Source organism: Bos indicus, chromosome 25, assembly GCF_029378745.1.
Source record: "Bos indicus isolate NIAB-ARS_2022 breed Sahiwal x Tharparkar chromosome 25, NIAB-ARS_B.indTharparkar_mat_pri_1.0, whole genome shotgun sequence".
Taxonomy (NCBI): Eukaryota; Metazoa; Chordata; class Mammalia; order Artiodactyla; family Bovidae; genus Bos; species Bos indicus.
Window position 1 is genome coordinate 41,802,616 of NC_091784.1, and position 9,684 is coordinate 41,812,299.

The window sequence follows — 9,684 nt, forward strand, 5'->3', positions numbered from 1 at the left end:
CTTCCGGCCGGGCTTACAGGGGTGAGAGCTGGCAGCCTGGGGGTAGGGGGCTGTGGGCGCAGCGCGTGGAAATGGCAGAAGGCTGCTGTCCCTGCTCACAGCAGCCTCGTCCACTGGCGTCCGTCTCAGAGGGTCTCCTGCTCAGCGTAGGGACAGCCCCCTCTCTGCAGCTGGGGACCCAGGGGCCCCTCCCCGAGCACCCTGGCCTGTACCGACCCTTCCTCCGCTTGTCGGTCAGACATGGGTGTCCCCAGGACTCTGACCCCAACACCCAGAACCCTCAGTGTGGACGTGGGCGATTGCACACACGCCTCTCCAGTGCCTCAAACCTGGCTTAGCCCAGCGCTGACTTACCTTTGCCCCTAACCTGCCCCCCGCCAGAGGCCCCACCTCAGAGAATCACAGGCGTCCCTGCCACGTCCCCCAGCCTCCTCACCCTCCGCAGTCACCAGACCCCAGCCGCTGCTCCTCTGAGGCCCCAGCATCTGCTCTGCAGCCTGGTGAGCCCCCAGGCGCCCCTCGGACCCCAGGCACCGCCCAGCTCCTGATGATGCCGTGCCCCCCGCACACCGCCGCAACAGGCAGAGCAAACACATACACTCTGACTGAAGCCTCGGGGAGCGATGCGTGTGAAGCTCCACCATTTCTCCTGAGGCGCCCACAAAAACCAACCTGAAAGTTGCGATACTTTCTATAGAGGTGAATTACACTGGAAAAAGCCAACTTGCTCATGATGCATTAATTTGGCGACACATATTTGAAATCATATAAAACAACGCAAACTTTGGTTTCGTGAACACAGAGTGACATCACCCCCGGCTTCGGTTCTTCCTTCCACGCGGACCTCCACAGGTGTCTCCCCTGGCCGAGTCTTCCTCACCCACGCCTGGCTCTCCAGCCGCCTCCTCACCGTCTCTCTTCAGATGTCTTGACATCTTCTCCAAAATGACACAGGCCTCACACCCGTTAGCATGGCTACTATAAAAACAAAAATAAAACTCACAGGTGTTGGTGAGCAGATGGGGAGGCAGGAATCTTGTGCCCTGACGGTGAGAATTTAAGATGACAACTGTCGTGGACAGTTGAATGGTGATTCCTTAAAAAGTCAAATATAGACTCCATGTATGCATGCTCAGGGGCTTCAGTCGTGTCCGAGTTTTTGTGACCCCATGGACTGTAACGCACCAGGCTCCTCTGTCCATGGGATTCTCCAGGCAGGAATACTGGAGTGGGCTGCCATGCCCTCCTCCAGGGGATCTACCTGACCCAGGGATCAAGCCTGCACTGGCTGAGTTTCCTGCATTGGCAGGCGGATTCTTCACAGGGACAGTCCATAGACGCGCCGTAAAGTTAAAAGTTAGTTGCTCAGTCGTGTCTGACCCTTTGCAAACCCACAGAGTAGCCCGCCAGGCTCCTCTGTCCATGGGATTCTCCAGGCAGGAATACTGGAGTGGGTTGCCATGCCCTCCTCCAGGGGGTCTTCCCGTCCCAGGGACAGAACCTGTTTCATATCTCCTGCATTGGCAGGCGGGTTCTCCCAGGGGAGGTCCGTAGACTCACCACATGATCCAGCAATTCCACTTCTCCACCTACACCCCAAAGAGTTGACAGCATGGACTCAAACAGGTATTTGCACACCCGTGTTTACAACATTATTCACAAAAGCCCAAAGGTGGAAGCTAGCCAGGTCTATCGAGTGAACAGACAATCTTAACAGGGTTCATCCATTCAGTGGAATATGTTTCAGCTTTAAAATGAAGGAAGGGCCTTCCCTGGTGGCCCAGTGGCTAAGACTCCGTGCTCCCAATGCAGCGGGCCCAGGTTCGATCCCTGTCAGGAAACTAGATCGCACGTGCTTCAGCTAAGGGGTCACAGGCCGGAACTAAGACCCAGCACAGCCAAATAAATAAATATAAATCGGTTATACCCCAAAACAGAAAGTTTAAAGTTTGGGGAAAATATAAAGTAAAAATGCTTTGCCAAAGTCCTTTGAGGAGCTGGAGGCTTCCCAGGGTATGAGCTATCTTGTCTGCTTGCATGGCCTTGCAGTAAAACTTTCTCTGCTCCAATAAATAAATATAAATAAATATTTTTATTTTCTTAGCATTTGTTTATTTGACTTCACTGTGTCTTACTTTTGGCGCATGGGATCTTTAGTTGAGTCATGAAAACTCTTAATTGTAGCAAGTGGGATCTCGTTCCCTGTCCAGGGATCAGACCCAGGCTCCCTGCATTGAGAGCACAGTCTCAGCCACTGGACCACCAGGCAAGTCCCTAAATAAGGATTTTTTTTTTAAAGGAAAGAAATTCTGATACTTGGTACAATATTGGATGGACCTTAAGGACACGATGCTCAGTGGGATATGCCGGACATGATGCTCAGTGGGATACGCCGGACATGATGCTCAGTGGGATACGCCGGACATGATGCTCAGTGGGATACGCCGGACATGATGCTCAGTGGGATAAGCCGGACATGATGCTCAGTGGGATAAGCCGGACAGAAAACGACAAATACTGTGGGATTCCACTTCTTTCATTGTTGCCTCCCGCTTCTGAATACAAGGCTTCGTGGTCCACAGTGGCTGCTTGAGCTCCAGCCACAACAGATGCATTTCAGCCAGCAGGAAGGTAAAAGGGGGCGTCCTCTCACTTGAGAACACCTCCACTTACATCCCGTTGGTCAGAACAGTTGCACATCCAGCTACAAGGGAGCCTGGAAATAGTGTCTTTGATTCTGGGTGGCAATGCACTCAACACAAACGAGAGTGTTACTAAGGAGGAAGAGAAGGATGGACGCGGGGGGTGGCCGCCCTCCCCTCCCTGTTCCTCCAGCGTCAGGCCCTGTGATCCTCCTCCCCACACTGCCTCTGTGGTCCTCAGTGTAAAACCCAGTGTAAACACACGCCTTTCCCCTCCCAACAGACTCGCGTGCATTCCACGTTCCACGTGGCGCCCCGGATCCCCTCTACGCCCCAACTCGGCCCACCACTCCCGCCCTTTCCAGAAACACGAGGCCCGTCCCCGCCTCCAGCCGGCCCCTCATTTGGGCTGTTTCCCAGCCAGGAATGTCCTCTCCACCAAGCCAAGCCCGCACTGCTGAGAAGCTCTCAGGGATCAGCCCCTCCCTCCTTTGTGCTCTCACAAAATGAGTTCATTCCCCGCAAGTTAAGATTTCCTGCACGCTTGCAGCGTGCTGGGCGCTGGGGGGGAAAGACACCTTGTGCTCGGCATCAAGGTGGATTTCATCTGCAGGCGAAGTCTGCCTCTCACCCGGGCTGGGCTCTGGGGCGGCTGGAGTACCCCCCTTCCCCACCCAATGCCTACCTGCCCAGGTGCCAGGTTCCAGGTCAGCAGGACTTTGGCTGAGCACTCCTCAGCAGGGCGGCGGGGGCCCTGGCAGGAGAGACCTGGGGGCACAGCGTGGAGGGGGCAGTGGCCAGGGGGTCAGTAACATGCTGTACCCCCCCAACACACACCCAGAAGAGGAAGCGAGGGGCTGAGGCTGAGCAGGTGGGGAGGGCGTCTTCCTGCTGAGGGAACCATCAGCCCGCCCCCCCCTCAACCCCAGAGACAGAACTGGCAGGGGGCAGCTGGAGCAGCGGGGGCCACGCAGAGGCTGAGACGGTGGGGTGGAGGGGGGCGGCTGGCACACTTGCTGAAGAGTTCAGCCTTCTCCCTGGGAGCTGGGAGCCGTGGGAATGGGGAAGGGCTGTTGGCAGAACAACAGGGCTGGATTTGCATTTCAGAAGGTGGAAGGAAGGCTGGCTGCCGGGAGGGCACACAATGGCCCCAAGGGCTTGTGAGGAGCCTGTGAATGCTGCCCACCCCCGGCCGAGGCCACCGGTGCCCAGTGAAGCTGCCTCCTCGGCAGGGAGCAGGAGGGTGGGGGCGTCTGCGAGCGGAGTGAGCCCAGAGGGCAGGGGGAGGCCCTGGGCAGCAGGCGGGCCGGCCTGATGGGACCCCCAGCTCTCCCCCGCCCCCCGCCCACGCCGCAGAACCAGCTGGGGTGTCTGGGGAGGAAGGGGCCGCTGAGCCCACAGGCAGAAGGCCCTCAGCCGAGGGTCCCGGCCGTCCTGCCCAGTGACCTGGGGGCGCTCAGCTCCCCCATCTGTAAGAAGGGGTTCTCCTGGGTTCTCAAGGCAAGAATGCCCGAGTGGTTTGCCATCCCTGCTCCAGTGGGCCACGTTTTGTCAGGCCCCGACTAGCAGGGACGTGTCCTCCAGCCGCTCCACGTAGCCGGACGGCATGCCTGGCGCCCTGGGTGTCCGGGCGCTGGTCCTCGTTGAGTCGGGAAAACTTCACCAGCCGCCCCGGAGGTCGGGCACAGGCGCTGCTGGAGCCGCCGTGTCTCTGGGTGGCCGTCAGCCTGGCCTGTACGGGCCTGCGCCGGCCAGGGCTGCTCTCTGAGGCCTTGATGGTGTCGATTCTGGACACACACACGGAGCACCTATCCCAGAACATGTCATCCCACGACATGTGGTCATCCTGTGATAGGTCATCATCGTGGAAGCCGTGGCCTTGCTCCTTGCCTGACCCCGCCCACCAGGCCCTCTGGGAGGGATGAGGCAGGAGAGGCAGGTGTGGGCGACTTTGGTTCTGAGGCTCAGGAGCCAGGGAGGGCCCATGAGAGAAGGGCATGGCTCCACCCTCCGCAGAGACCCAGTGGTGGGAGACGCTCCCGGCACATGGATGAGCACCCCTCCTGTCTGAGCTCTTGGTGGCTGGAATGGTGGGGGAGCCCTCCTCTCCTGAACCCAGGCTGGGGTCACATGTCCCTGAGGAGCGGGCGGCCTCCAGGGCTCCCCAGGAGAGGCACCCGTCCTGGGGACGTGGGGGGAGCCTGGCTCACCGTTGAGTCCCCAGGCCCCGCCCTGGCAGAGAAACAGGCCTCCCCATGTGAGAGGGAAAAAGCTCTGTCTGGCCCAGCTTTGGATCTGGGGACCCAGGTCCCCCCCAGCATGGAAGCCAGTGGCCTGCGTCTACCAGGCAAGGCCGAGACCTCCTGGCCGTGGGGCAGCCCTCCCCCAACCAGTGACTTAAGCTGGTCCCTGGGGTGGGGGGGACCCAGTTTACAGGGAGGGGAGGAGACTGGGCCAAGCTCTGAACAGTCCCTTCCAGCAGGCCCCTGGGACCCCTGGAGAGCTATGGACTTCTGCAGACGCAGAGGCCGAGGCTTGGAGAGCTGCCGGTGGAAGGGTCTCTGCTCTCAGAGTTGGGAGAGTCACCAAGCTGGGAGCAGCTGGCGGCTCCTGACGGGGAAGTGTGGTCGGCCGGCCCACGGCCCCAGGCAGGGGTTGAGGCCTGGGATGGGGGCGGTGAACTCCAGTTCTGCCCGCCCACCCTGCTGGGCCGTTCCCAAAGTTCAGGGCCGCGGGAGGCACAGTCCCTGTTTCCCCGCTGGATCCCAGCCCATGAGGTGGGGGTGGGATGGCAGAGAGCCCCCCTGCTCCTGGAGACGGAGGGAAGTGTGGGAGGCTGCCAAGAGGAGCCCGCGTGCACCTCAGCTTCCAGACCCCCTCTCCCAGCTGCTCCCAGAGGCTCCCAGGGTGGAGCGGAACAGACCGGCGACCGAAGACCATCCCGCAGAGCGGCAGGACTTGACAAAGTCCTTCCCCATTTTGGAGAGCCCCGAATCAAGGCCGTCCTAGCCGTGGCCCTGCACCCACACCCCGATCTGTCCTGCTCGTCCTGTCCTGACCGCCCCTCGGCACTGCGACTGGCTTTGGCCAACGGAGCATCACAAAAGCGGACACGAGCAGACCAGACCTCGGGCCTCTGGCTTGCACCTTCTGGCCTCCCTGAGACTCCAGGTGAGGGTGCCCGAGGTCGCCAGCTGGAGCCGTGGGAACCGCTGAGTCAGCACCACCTCCCGCTGAGGCCGGCTGAGCGCAGCCCAGGGCACCTGGGGCTCTGGGGGACGCAGCCACCCAGCGGGCCCAAGCTGCCAGCCCCCGGAGCTGAGAACAGATACGGTGCTGGTTGTCTGAGCAGTAGGTAACCCATGTGTGTGCACGCTCAGTTGCTCAGTCGCGTCCGACTCTGAGACACTACAGACTGCAGCCTGCCAGGCTCCTCTGTCCATGGGATTCTCCAGGCAAGAGTACTGGAGTGAGGTGCCATTTCCTCCTCCAGGGGATCTTCCTGACCCAGGGATCAAACCCACGTCTCTTGCGTTGGCAGGCGGATTCTTCCCCACTGAGCCACCTGGGAAGCCCCCCTAAGGTAACCAGTACCTCTGCCTTTTAGAGATATGTCTGTCAGTGGGTTGCACTGGGGAGAATTAAACCAGAAATAAAAAAGGACGGAGGGTTCCATCTTGTCTCTGCACCCAATTCTCTGAAGTCTCTATTTCCTTCTCTTTAAACAGAGATGGTGGCCATCTGCCTGCTGCAAGAATTCAGTGAGACTCTGGGCACGAAAGGTGTTTGTACAAATGCGTGTGTGCGTGCACAGTCACCCTCTCCTTCGAGTAAGGAGACCTCCTGAATACAGCTCCTGCATTCTCCTGGGTCAAGGTTGTGGCCTGGAGCCTGAGCCTCCCAGCGGCAAGATGGGGAAGCTGGGTTTGCTGGGCTCTGAGCCCCTGAAGGCGACAGGGCTTCCCCAAGGGTTCAAAGTGGGTGGGCAGAGCCTGGAACGAGAGCCCAGACCCGTGACTCCTCACTGCGGTGCTCATTGCTCTTCACACCTCCTAGGCTGCCGCGGGGCGGGAGGGCGGGAATGAGAGGCCTACCCTGGGGAGGGGCCTCTGCAAGTCCTTTTCACCCAGTGCCAGTCTCTTCAAGTCACTCCGGGGCTACCTCCCCCGCAGGAGCTGCTTCTGGTCTGCCTTGGGCTTGGGCCACAGAGACCAGCCTTGTGAGTACTGTGTGTGAAGTAAGAGTAAGTAGGCGCCGAGCGAGAGACCGTGATGCGGTCGTGCTGGGCTTTGCACAGCATCCCTGGCCACTCCGAGGGCACCCCTGCTGATTTCCTGGCTCCCAGAGGCCCTCTGGATAAGCAAGGCGGCTGGCTGGGGGATGCTGGGCAAATCTGAGGTGTGCACCTGTCGTTCTGGCCAGGTCTGGCTGGCGGGCTGGCTCTGTGGCATCTCTCCCAGCCTCCAGAGCCACAGGGCACCTCCGCCGCAGCCAGCTTGACAACAGCGCTCCTGAGGCTCTGCTGTGGCCAGCGGACTGTGGGGACCAGGCGCTGGGCTGGCCGAGCGTCCGGGCGGGGGCTGGGGAAACCCAGCCTCGCACTCTCTCCTCTCTCCCCGCCTGCTCTCATGGAAAATATGAACCGTGCTGGACGGGCTCCAAACACAGGGGATTCCATTGTTCTGGCTTCCGCCCCGGCGTCTGGGGACCCAGCCCCTGCCTGGCCTTTCTCCCGGTGCCTCCAGGTCTTGGGACAAACCGTTCAAGAGCCTCAACCCTGCCACCTTCCTGGCCTGGGAGACAGACCCTGGGGAGCTTCTGGCCGGGCGGCCTCCTCCTCAGCTCCGGATGCTCCTACCCGACACTTCTGAGCAGCTCAGCCCTCAGAGTGCTCTCTCTGAAGACTTTATCATCACCGGCCTTCCCTCACAAGCTCTACTTCCCAGGGAGGGGGAGGGAGGGAGAGGGAGAGGGAGGAGAAGGAGGAAGGGGGAGGGGGAGGGGAGGGGAAGGGGGAGAGGGAAGGGGGAGGAGGAAGGGGGAGGAGGAAGGGGGAGGAGGAAGGGGGAGGAGGAAGGGGGAGGAGGAGGGAGGGGAGGGAGAGAGACGTGGTCCGGGGCCATTGAGCGAGGCCCCGTCACATGCAGCCGTTTGTGCCTGCGACAGAGCATGCAGAACCCTTTCAACCGTATTTTAGTGTCAATTCAGTATCACTGAGTTTGTGCCGTGTTATGCAACCATCACTATGTATTTCCAAAACTTTTTGTCGCCCCGAAAAGAAACCCCTGGCCTTCCCCCCCAGCCCTTGGCAACAGCTCCTCCTCCTCCTGTGTCTGTGACCTGCCTATCCTGGATCACTCAGATCGAGTGGAATCCTGCAGCTCCAGGATTCCAAAGTTTTGGTCTGGCTTCTTTCACTAACCACGCTGTTTGCAATGTTGTACCAGCTACCAGTGCTTCGAGCCTGCTTCTGGTGAGTCACAGTCCACCCCATGGCGGTGCTTTCTGCCGATCCCCTCACCAGCTGACAGGCGTCTGGGTTGTTCTCAGCTTTCTGCTGTGGCGAATAGGGCCGGGCTGCGGTGTCATGTTAATACTTTACATATGCCTCACGTCCCCGTGAGCTAAGCAGGACTCTACCCACTTTAGCCATGAAAAGGCTGTGGCTCAGAGGACCTCGGGGCTTCCCTCATAGCTCAGTTGGTAAAGAATCTGCCTACAACGCAGGAGACCCTGGATCCGGAAAATCCACTGGAGAAGGGTTAGGCTACCCGCTCTAGTATTCTTGGGCTTCCCTTGCGGCTCAGCTGGTAAAGAATCCGCCTGCAATGCAGGAGACCTGGGTTCAATCCCTAGATTGGGAAGATCCCCTGGAGAAGGGAACAGCTACCCACTCCAGTATTCTGGCCTGGAGAATTCAGTCCATGGAGTCATAAAGAGTTGGACAAGACTGAGTGGCTTTCACTTTCAGAGGACCTGTGACTTAGAATAGGAAGTAGTTAATTTTAAAAGAAAAGAAAGGAGATGACCTGGACTTTGGAGACGAGAAGATCTGACTGAGAGCAAGAAAAGAACAGCGTCCCAAGATGGAACCTCCCGGGAGCTGGCGCACACAGCCTGGAATGCACAACCTCCGCAGGAGGCAGGACTATTTTTAGTCTTATTTCAAATAAAGGAAACTGAGGCCCATCTGCCTGCCACTTAATGTGTCCACTGGGGGCAAATGTCTTCGTTTCTGAACCTTGAAAACCCCTCACCACCCGCTCTGTGATGTGAGAACCTGGCTGGGGGCCAGAGGAGGTCATGGGTGCAGGTGCTCAGCATGGCTCAGCTGGTCCTTCCTGCCGGCGCAGGCCTGGCCCTGCTGAGTTCTTCCGGGCTCCCCAGCTCCGGGTCCCCATGGTGGAGTGGCTTGGAGGCCATGGCTCCTTATTGCGGCCTGGACTGCTTCTGTAGCCAGGGGAAGACCAGCGATTTCCCCATCAGCCGCCTCCTCCTGAGTCACACTGCAAGGTCATTGAAGGCTTGTCCCTTGGCATCCTGGCCAGTGGCCAGCACTGCACACCAAGTCCTCTCTGACTTCTCAGGCCACTGGAGCCCTATTTCAGGTCATCTAGTCTGTGGCCGACAGCATGAGGCTGAACCTGGTTCCTTGACTGGGTGGTGATTCTTGTACTTCTTCCCAAGCAATGGTGGGGCCTGGGTCTCAGTTGCCTCATCTGTAGAGTGGGGTTAAAGTCAGTCTCCCGTTGCAGGGGTCCCAGGACAGGCAGAAAAACCACAGCAGCTCCAGCCAGTGAGCACCAGGCAAAAGGAGGGTGGGGAGTCTCCCTTGTGCTCTCCCCTGCCACCTGGCATTCTCTAACCCTCGCCCGGCTGGGTGCCTGTTTTGCAGATCAAAGAGGAGTAAAGAGGCTGGGATCCCAAGCGCCAGACCCCAGAGCCCCCGGAGCCTACTTAGCCCTAGGAAAGCACAGTTTCTCAGGAGCTTTTCAGTTCCACGGGGACTTTCTCAGCAACACCAGACCTCCTATGTTGAGGA

At 59.3% G+C, this 9,684-nt stretch overlaps 1 long non-coding RNA gene across 1 annotated transcript; it reads right to left on the minus strand.

The window, feature by feature from the left end:
* Positions 1-685: 685 nt before the first annotated feature.
* On the minus strand, positions 686-3,695 carry LOC139179788 (uncharacterized). The gene is made up of 2 exons (XR_011564159.1): positions 3,328-3,695; positions 686-978 (listed from the first exon to the last, which is right to left on the minus strand). It is a non-coding gene; the product is annotated as an uncharacterized lncRNA (long non-coding RNA).
* Positions 3,696-9,684: the final 5,989 nt, after the last annotated feature.